General features: G+C 44.2%; 1 pseudogene; it reads left to right on the top strand.

The window, feature by feature from the left end:
* The first annotated feature begins 2,875 nt into the window (after positions 1-2,875).
* Positions 2,876-10,083, top strand: LOC100453206 (PRAME family member 17-like; annotated as a pseudogene).
* Positions 10,084-10,516: the final 433 nt, after the last annotated feature.

The following is a 10,516-nucleotide window of genomic DNA, read 5'->3' as shown; positions in this document are numbered from 1 at the left end:
CTGACTTTTCCTTTCTACCAAAATGGCTGGACAGTACCAGAGATAATTTAAGTTTGTAGTGACTGAAAAGAGGAAGGTTTAATCTAAATAAATTGTTCATTTACAGGACAATGATTGTGGATGGACTAAAGTGTGGTCTGTCCATACAGTAGAACACTGCACAGTAATAAAAACGAAGGAACTACCTATGCACACAACAACGTAGAGAATTCTCAAAATTACCAATCAGAACAAAAGAAACCAGACACAAAGACAGCATCCTGTATGCTTCCATTTATATGACATTCCAGAAAATAGTCTAAAAAGACCAATTGGGCTGGGCATGGTGGCTCATGCCTATAATCCTAGCACTTTTGGAGGCCAAAGCAGGAAGATCACTTGAGGTCAGGAGTTCAAGACCAGGTGAACAAGACGGTAAAACCCCATCTCTACCAAAAATACAAAATTAGCCGGGTGTGGTGGTACACCCCTGTAACTGCAGCTACTTGGGAGGCTGAGGCAGGAGAATCATCTGAACACAAGATAATCACTGGAACTCAAGAAGCAGAGTTTACAGTGAGCTGAGATCATACACTGCCCTCCAGCCTAAGTGACAGAGCCAGACTACATCTCAAAATAATAAATAAATAAAGGCCACATGCAGTGACTCATACCTGTAGTCCCAGCACTTTGGAAGGCCAAGGCGGGTGGATCAAAAGGTCAGGAGTTTGACACCAGCCTGGCCAACATGGTGAAACCTCATCTCTACTAAAAATCCAAAACTAGCCTGGCATGGTGGGGGGCGCTTGTAGTCCCAGCTACCTGGGAGGCTGAGGCAGGAGAATCGCTGGATCCCAGGAGCTAGAGGTTGCCATGAGCCAAGGTCACACCACTGCACTCAAGCTAGGGTGGCAGAGCAACACTCTGTCTCAAAAAAGAAAAAAAAAGACCAGCTGTTTCCACAAACTAGAGATAGGGTGACAAACCACAAAGGACACAGGAAACCGACTAGGAGTCGTGAAAATGTGTTATGTCTCTCATGAGTGAAAATACATGTTAAAACTCATCAAACGGGCAGGGCGTGGTGGCTCATGCCTATAATCTCAGCAATTTGGGAGGCAGAGGCAGTCACATCACCTGAGGTCAGGAGTTGGAGACCAGCCTGGCCAATATGGGGAAACCTGGTCTTTTTTTTTTTCTTTCTTTCTTTTTTGAGATGAAGTCTCTCTCTGTTGCCCAGGCCAGAGTGCAGTGGCATGATCTTGGCTCACCACAACCTCTGCTCCCTAGGATGAAGTGATTCTTCTGCCTCAGGCTCCCAAATAGCTGGGAATAGAGGCAACCACCACCACACCCAGCTAGTGTTTGTATTTTTAGTAGAAACAGGGTTTCACTATGTTGGTCAGGCTGGTCTAGAACTTCTGACCTCGTGATCTATGCATCTCAGCCTACCAAAGTGCTGGGATTACAGGCATGAGCTACCGTGCCCAGCTGAAACCCCATCTTAAATAAAAATTTGAAAAAACCAACAAATGAAAAAACAAGCTCATCAAAATATACACTTGAAATGTGTATTATTTTCTATCAATAGATTATAGGAAAATATGATTTATTTTTTAACTAAATTAATCAATGTACATCTATCTCAAAACTAACATCTTGTTCCTGAAAAAACATTGAAGGAAGTTATATGAAGGATGGCACTCATTTACATTTTATCAGCACCCAATGTAATGTCTTTTATTTAGAGACAAATGTATGAAGACTATCTTTAAAACATGCATAGCAATAATGTAATAAACTCAGGAAAGTGGCTACCTCTGTGCAGGAAGAGACAGGGCTTCAGCAACAGGGGAGGGTTACCCAGGAAGAGTCATCTGTAGCTATAAATTTATAATAGGTTTTAAAAATTTTAAAAAAAGAATATTGTAAGTGTAATAATGAGTGTGAGTATCTGTGCATTTTTCATATTAGTCAGTATACTGTAATGTGGCTTTGTGTTTGTTTTTGTTTTGAAGACAAGCTCTCATTCCACTCTATTGCCCAGGCTGGAGTGCAGGAGCACAGTCATGGTTCACTGCAGGCTCAACCTCCTGGACTCAAGTGATTCTCCCTGCTCAGCCTCCAGAGGAGCTGGGGCTACAGGTGTGCCAAAAGAAGCCCAGCTGTTTTTTTATTTTATTTTATTTTATTTGAGATGGGTCTTGCTTTGTTGCCAAGCTGCTCTTGAAATCCTCGGCTCCAGCAATCTTCCCACCTCAACCTATAAAAGTGCTGGGATTACAGGTGTGAGCCAACACAGCTGGCTTCTGTGTATTTTTCTTTCTTTCTTTCTTTTTTTGAGGCAGAGTCTCACTCTGTCACCCAGGCTGTAGTGCAGTGGCACAATCTCAGCTCACTGCAACCTCCACCTCCTGGTTTCAAGTGATTGTCCTGCCTCAGCCTCCTGAGTATCTGTGATTTGCCAGGCATTTGTCTGTCATTTGCCACCATGCCTGGCTAATATTTGTATTTTTAGTAGAGACGGGGTTTCACCATATTGACCTGCTGGTCTCAAACCCCTGACCAGGTGATCTGCCTGCCACAACCTCCCAAAGTGCTGGGATTACAGGCATAAGCCACCACACCAGACCTGCTTTTGTGTTTTATTTACAGTGTAAACAAAAATGACAGTGGCGACATATGAGAGATTAGGACAGAGTGACAGGGAATGTGGAGAACTCTTTAGAGAAGTTTGCTATGAGGAAAAACATAAGGAATAACAGATAGAGAAGAATATGGAGATAAGCAAACTTTCTGTTTCCTTTCCTTTTGTTTCTTTCCCTAACAGAAGATTGGGGAGAGGCTGTTTATAAATTGCTAAAAATGATCTATCTGAGAAAATGAAATTGCAGAGATGGAATTGATGTGGAGAGACAACATTGAGAAGCTAAAGAGCAGCTTTGGTGTGTGCAAGAATGTTTATGACCTTATGGTTGGTAATTGAAACAAATCAGAAGAACATTGACATAGAAAAATTGGCAAAGGGTTCAGCTGTGGATGATCCATTGTGTGGAATACTGTATAGAAGTAAATATGAATAAGGATGAATCTTTAAGACCTACACCTAAGTGAATAAAAGCAAGATGATCATCAATGCCACAGGAAGACACCATTTCCATAAGGAAATAATCAGATGTCTCTATGTGCCCATAGAATTATGTAAGAAATCTTCCCAAAAATATCTGGAAGGTGCTCTAAACTGAGCCCTCCAGATAGAAGCCTGGGAGAAAAAGAAAAGTCAGGGGAGTTGTTTGCTCTATCACCTGTGCTGTTAGAAGGTTTACACTGAGGCTGGGTGTGGTGGCTCACTCCTGTACTCCCAGCACTTTGGGAGGCTGAGGCAGGTTGATCACGAGGTCAGGAGATCGAGACCATCCTGGCTAACATCGTGAAATCCCATCTCTACTAAAAATACAAAAAAAAATTTAGCAGGGCCTTGTGGTGGGCGTCTGTAGTCCTAGCTACTCGGGAGTCTGAGGCAGGAGAATGGTGTGAACCTGGGAGGTGGAGGTTGCAGGGAGCCAAGATCATGCCACTGCACTCCAGCCTGGGTGACTGAGCAAGTCTCCATCTCAAAAAAAAAAACAAAACAAAAAAAGCCAAACAAGGTTTACACTGAGAATGCTGTACTGCATTACTTGAGAAAAACAAGTGTAAAATACAAATGAAGTTTGAGAAATAAAAAGAAAATGCTAAGCCCACTAGCCAACTGAAAGGACTCCCTCTTGGCCAAGGGGGCCCCAGAGAAACCTTAAATATGAGGTGCTCATCATAAGGGCACAGGAAGTAAAAAAGACTTGCTCCATTGCTGATTTCAGCCAACCACCTGAGGCTGTAGCCAGACTCCCCTCCTTTTTGTGATCTAGCCACAACAGCTAAGCAGCATTAATGCTAAAATACAGGTCATAAGACTCACTGAGCAGACTATGTGTGGCAAAAAGATAGCAACCCACAAACAGGACCTTAGGCCCTGCCAGGCAAGAGTGAAGTCCCACGTCCCTTCATGGAAAGATTCAACTATGTTCTGACTGCAACACCATTTTCCTTTTTCTCCAGCAGCTCAACCAGCACCAGCCTCTAGATAAGCCAGATGGAAACAACTGCAGCTCACCAGCCACCAGATGCAGACCAGCTGACCCCTTCTCCACAAGCCAGGACTGCAACTGTGATTGGACAGGGGAGTCATTTCAGTAACTTTCTCCTGATGAAGGACCCCGAACCATGGACTACTTCTGGCCAATTGACAGAGGCTGCCCACTGAGTGGAAAAGGGAAAGGGAATTCTCGACAAAATGTAGCTTTTTCCCCACAAGATACAACTGTGCAGTTCTAATTCAAGATGACCAAGAAACATATTTGGGGTTAAAATCTTTTGACTTCTTTTCTTATCTGTCATGCGATGCCATGCCAGAGTCAGGCTGGAAAACAAGCCACTTTACAGAGGGTTAAATAAACCCCCGCTAAGGGGACTTTGTGTTTTGTAGGAGGTGACTCCCAAGGCCCTTTAGATAGGAATTGGGGACCTTCATTCCCAACTTCACCTTTGGATGTAGGAAACCTAATTATAATGCATTTAAATGTAAAGCCTCCACTGCAAAGTGAACCTGGGAACTATGTGACAGACATGTTTGCTTACTATAAATGTATGCATTCCCCACGCTGTGAATTTTCACAGCTGCTCCAATAACCTGGTGAATATGCCCACTTGGCCAACAGGTTCAGCATAGATTCCTGGGTCTCTTTCCCTCCCTCCAAGCACTTGCCTCAGGTCCTGCCTGGAGGCCCATTTCCCAGCAAGCAGGATGTAAATGTTTAGAAGAAATTACACTCTCTTTTTCTAAATCTATAGACCCCATGATTCTTAGTGGATCTCATTGTTGTTAGAAGTGAGATTCAAAGGAGACCTCCAATATCTTCCTGAGGCCTCCAGAACAAATGCATCCCTCACTGGCAAGAGACCCCTGAGCTCTTCTTGGTGGTGCCCTGGGAAGGCCTCAGGTAAATCCTCCGGAATTCAGATGTCCAGCTCTTAGGTGGAAGATCTCAGAGACTTTAATTGTTCCCAGCTGTTTCTCTGCAAACAGGCCCTTGAGGGCACCCTCTCTGTCAGTTCCAGGTTTAGGGATATAAGGGACCTTCCCTTCCCAGTTCCCTCTCAGTCCCTGTCCTGGCTCCCTAATTGGGACCTTGCAGGGAATCTCTTTGTTGGTCCTGGGTTTGAGGAGACTCTTCCAGTTCCCTCCATCTGGACCCAATAGAATATTTCTCTGAGGACCCCTGCCTAGCAGGGAGGCATTCAGGTTGGACTCCATGGCTCCATCAAGTTTGGTGAAGATGCTCACCCTCTAGTGGTGCTTACAGGGATGCCTTTGGTAGGTAAGTGCACTTATGAGGGACCTTAGTTCCAAGGGGACAGACTCAGGCCAGTGACAGTCAGAAACCCTGGTGACTCTATGTTTAAAGACTGTGTCCTGTATTATGTGGGGGGAAATCTATAAAAAACAGATGAAGTTCATCCATGTGATGACGGCACTGCCATGACACACAGGTAGTGACCACGGCAACACGAGGGTTACTTCCTCCATATTCAACGTGTTTATATTATTGCTGGAAGCTCATGTTGGCTGCCTGACATTTGCATTTTAGTGGCTATAAACTGACATTTAAGCGCTATGTGATCAACAAGCATTTACAGCCACCTGCCAGGTTCCATGCTCTGCTGTGGGACCACAGGGTGACAGAGACACAGTCCCTCCTCTTGAAGAAGCAATCTCTGTCTACCATGAGATTGTCAAGGAAAAAAATCATTATCAAACACAACCTAGGCACGTGGTCCAGCAGCCACGCTCCTTGGCATTTACCCAAATGAGAAAACTTAAACCTGGATGTTTTTAACCACTGCATTCACAATAGACAAAACTTAATAGGGACCAACATGTTCTACAGCAGATAAATGGATGAATAAACTCTTGCACATCCTGACAATGTAAATTATTAAGTCCTAAAAGACATAGAGGAAACTTAAATGCACATAACCAAGTGAAAGAAACCAACATGAAAAGGCCACATGACATTCTGGAAAATGCAAATCTATGGACACAGTAGAAAGCCCAGGGGTTGCCAGGAGTCACAGTACAGTGGGATGGATAGAAAGAGAACAGGTGATTTTTTAGGGCACAGAAGCTACTCTACATGGTGCTATAAGGGTGAATACATGTCGTCATCAATTCATCAGAGCTCATAGAATATGCAACACCAACTGTGAACCCTTAATGTTAATTATGAACTTTGAGTGATAAGGATGGTTCATGTGGTTCATGCATTGGAGCAAATGGACCATGCTGGGGCAGGATGTTGATCCTTCAGGAGTCCGTGCTAGTGTGGGGTCATGAAGTATGTGGGAACGATCTACTTTCTGCTCAACTTCACTGCAATCTTATAACGGCTCTAAGAAAATAAATCATATATCCCTAAAAATATTGCACTTTCTTCCAGCTCCAAAATTGTATAAATTTAAATATTTTTAAATAAGAGCAATTCTTATTCATTGATCTTCAAAATCAGTTTAAAAGGTGTAATTTTATTTGACACTCAAAACCACATTAAGCATTTTTTAATATACTTTAAGTTCTCGGATACATGTGCACAACTGTAGAGAAAAGAAAGAGAGATCAGACTGTTACTACATCTATGTAGAAAAGGAAGACATAAGAAACGCCATTTTGATCTGTACCCTGAACAATTGCTTTGCCCTGAGATGCAGTTAATCTGTAACCTTGCCCCAACTTTCAGCCCACAAAAACATGTGTTGTATGAAATCAAAGATTAAGGGATCTGGGGCTGTGCAGGTTGTGCCTTGTTAACGATGTGTTTACAGGCAGTGTGCTTGGTAAAAGTCATCACCATTCTCCATTCTTGATAAACCGGGGGCACAATGCACTGTGGAAAGCCACAGGGAACTCTGCCCTGGAAAGCCAGGTATTGTCCAAAGTTTCTCCCCATCTCATAGTCTGAAATATGGCCTAGTGGGATGGGAAAGACCTGACCATCCCCCAGCCTGACACCTGTGAAGGGTCTGTGCTGAGGAGGATTAGTAAAAGAGGAAAGCTTCTTGCAGTTGAGATAGAGGAAGGCCACTGTCTCCTGCCTGACCATGGGAACTGAATGTCTCGGTATAAAACCCGATTGTACATTTCTTCAATTCTGAGATAGGAGAAAAACTGCCCTATGGCGGGAGGTGAGACATGTTGGCAGCAATTCTACTTTGTTACTCTTTACTCCACTGAGATGTTTGGGTGGAGAGAAACATAAATCTGGCCTACGTGCACATCCAGGCATAGTACCTTCCCTTGAAATTATTTGTGACACAGATTCCTTTGCTTACATGTTTTTTTGCTGACCTTCTCCCTATTATCAACCTGCTCTCCTACCATATTCCTCTTGCTGAGATAGTGAAAATGATAATTAATAAAAACTGAGGGAACTCAGAGACCGGTGCTGGTGCAGGTCCTCCTTATGCTGACTGTCAGTCCCCTTGGCCCATATTTCTTTCTCTATACTTTTTCTCTGTTTCTCATTTCTTTTCTCAGTCTCTCATCCCACCTAACGAGATATACCCACAGGTGTGGAGGGGCAGGCCACCCCTTCACAGAACATGTGGGTTTGTTACATAGGTACACATACGATGTGGTGTTAGCTATACCTAAGAAGCCTTCATCTACACTAGTATTTATCCTTACACTATCTGTCCCTCAGCCTACATTCTGGGCTTTTCCCCTGTGATACTCACAGGAGGTGGAAACTTCAAGTGCTGGATTTGTGGGATGTTGATGAGAATCTCTGGACTGTATGATCTGGAGCCAGGGCCCTCTCCTGCCCTGCAGAGGCCATGAGTCAGAGGCAGACAGTGGAGGACTGTTCAAGGATGGGAGAGCACCAGCCCTTGAAGGTGTTCATAGACCTCTGCCTAAAGGAAAGTACACTGAATGAATGCCTGAGTTACCTCTGTGGGTGGATGCACTACAGAAGAGGTCTAGTGCACCTGTGTTGTAATAAGGTGCAGAATTACTCAATGCCAACTTCAAGTTTCAGAAATTTATTGCAAAGGATATACCCAGAGAGTATCCAGGAGTTGGAAGTCTGGAAAAAGTCCTCTCTGAATAAAACAGGAAAGTTTGCCCATTACCTGAGCCAGATGAGCAGTCTTTGCAAACTCTTTTTAGTCTTCGGTTATGAGCATGAGTTATACATGAGCAACCAATGGCAGTTCATTCCTGACTTGGACTCTCCATTCCTCTGCCTGTCTTACCCCCAGATGCTTTATATAAGAAAGGTCAGTAATATCAAAGAGCACCCAGAGCACCTGCTCAGGTAAGAAAAGATGGTGAGCTTTCTCTGCAGACCATAACACAGACTTTTGTTGTTTTTCACAGTAAACGCTAGTGGGCATCTACTGTGTGCCAGCCACTGGTGATGTCAAAGGGAATGGGATGCTAGAATGTCAATGCATTATGCTTGCTCAGTGCTCTATATTCTGAAGTGGGTATCACAAGACCACTCAAATAAGGGCAGAGGGATGGCCTGGGGTAGATGCTACAGAGAGAGATGTGTAGGGAGCTAGTTATTTGGGGATTCACGTCTAGTGAGGGTGTATTTGTGAATTCCTTGTTAGGAAGTGTGTATAAAGTTAATATGATGAAAACCTATTCTTCATAAAGAGGAGGGTATGAAAGAAGGGAAAGTGTGGCCAGGCATGGTGTATCACGCCTGTAATCCCAGGACTTTTGGAGGCCAAGGCAGGGGGATCATGATGTCAGGAGTTCGAGACCAGCCTGGGCAACACAGTAAATCCCCATCTCTCTAAAAATACTAAACAAATAGATAGGCATGGTGATGGGCACCTGTAATGTCAGCTCCTTGGGAGGCTGAGGCAAGGGAAGTGGAGGTTGCAGTGAGCTGAGATTGTGCCACTGCACTCCAGCCTAGATTACAGTGTGAGACTCCATCTCAAAAACAAAAAAAAAAAAAGGGAAGAGGAAATGAATCAAACTTGTGCATTTCACAGTAGAAACTCTGTCCTCAGCAGCTTAGTAAAAACCAATGATCCTGTTTCTAATTCCCTGTCTGTAAAAGGTTGTTTTGAACTCCAGGAAAGGTAATTGATATGGGAAGTTCATGCTTCTGGGATGGAGGATGAGGGAGTAGGCATGAGAGTGGTACCAATCACACAAGCAAGGGTGAAAGGACTGAGCCTAAAATGGAGCTGCCCCTGAATGATCTGAGTCTTCATCAGGCAGCACCTTGCACGCAGACCATCATCTGATGATGGGAACAAACTTGTGTTTGGGTGAAACAGGCTTCCCCATTGCAGGTTACTATAACACCTGTGTTGTAGTAAGGTGCAGAATTACTCAATGCCCATTTCAAGTTTACCATTGAGATTATTTCCCACCTGCCTCCTCTAACTGGCACCACTGAGCATAACTAACTTCTTGCTCTCCCCAGGTACTTCAAGAACCTCTTGGGGGCTTTTACATTCTGTCATGCTTTCCTAACTGATCGGGACATGGAGTTTCTGTCTCAGTGCCCAACCCTCAGTCAGCTAAAGGAGCTGCATCTGATTCATATCCTAATGTGGACCACCAATCTTGAGCCCCTTGGAACTCTGCTAGAGAAAGTTGCTGCTACTCTAGAGACCCTCGTCTTAGAAGACTGTCGGATCCAGGATCCCTGACTCAGGGTCCTCCTGCCTGCCCTGAGCTGCTTCTCCCAGCTCACCACCTTCTACTTTCATGTAAAGGAGACCTCCACGAATGCTCTGAAAGACCTGCTGTGTCACACAGGCGGGCTGAGCAAGTTAGGCCTGGAGTTGTATCCTGCCCCTCTGGAGTGTCTTGACAACAGGGGTCATATCAATTGGGAGATCCTCGCCCCATTTCGGGCTGAGCTGATGTGTACACTCGGGGAAATCAGGCAGCCCAAGAGAATCTTCTTTGGTCCCGCCCCCTGCCCTTCCTGTCGTTCATGGCCATCTGAGAAACTGGACTTCCATCTTTGCTCCTAGGGAAGGTCTGTAGTGGGATGGATAAGCTTTCTTCCAGACACGTGAGAACTAAAATCTTGTACATGGGTGTATTTTTTAAATTTTAACTTAATTTTATTTTGTATATTTTTATTTTATTGATTTATTTATTTTATTATACTTTAAGTTTTAGGGTACATGTGCACAACATGCAGGTTTGTTACATATGTATACATGTGACATGTTGGTGTGCTGACCCCATTAACTCGTCATTTAACATTAGGTATATCTCCCATTGTTATCCCTCCCCCCTCTCTCCACCCCACAACACAACAGGCCGCAGTGTGAGACAGAGTCTCATTCTATCCCTTAGGATGAAGTGCAGTGGCACAATCTCAACTCACTGCAAGCTCTGCCTCCCGGGTTCAAGTGATTCTCCTGTCTCAGCCTCCCAATAGCTGGTGTTATGGGTGTG

Source organism: Pongo abelii, chromosome 1, assembly GCF_028885655.2.
Source record: "Pongo abelii isolate AG06213 chromosome 1, NHGRI_mPonAbe1-v2.0_pri, whole genome shotgun sequence".
Lineage (NCBI taxonomy): Eukaryota > Metazoa > Chordata > Mammalia > Primates > Hominidae > Pongo > Pongo abelii.
This window is presented reverse-complemented; position numbering and strand designations above follow the sequence as displayed.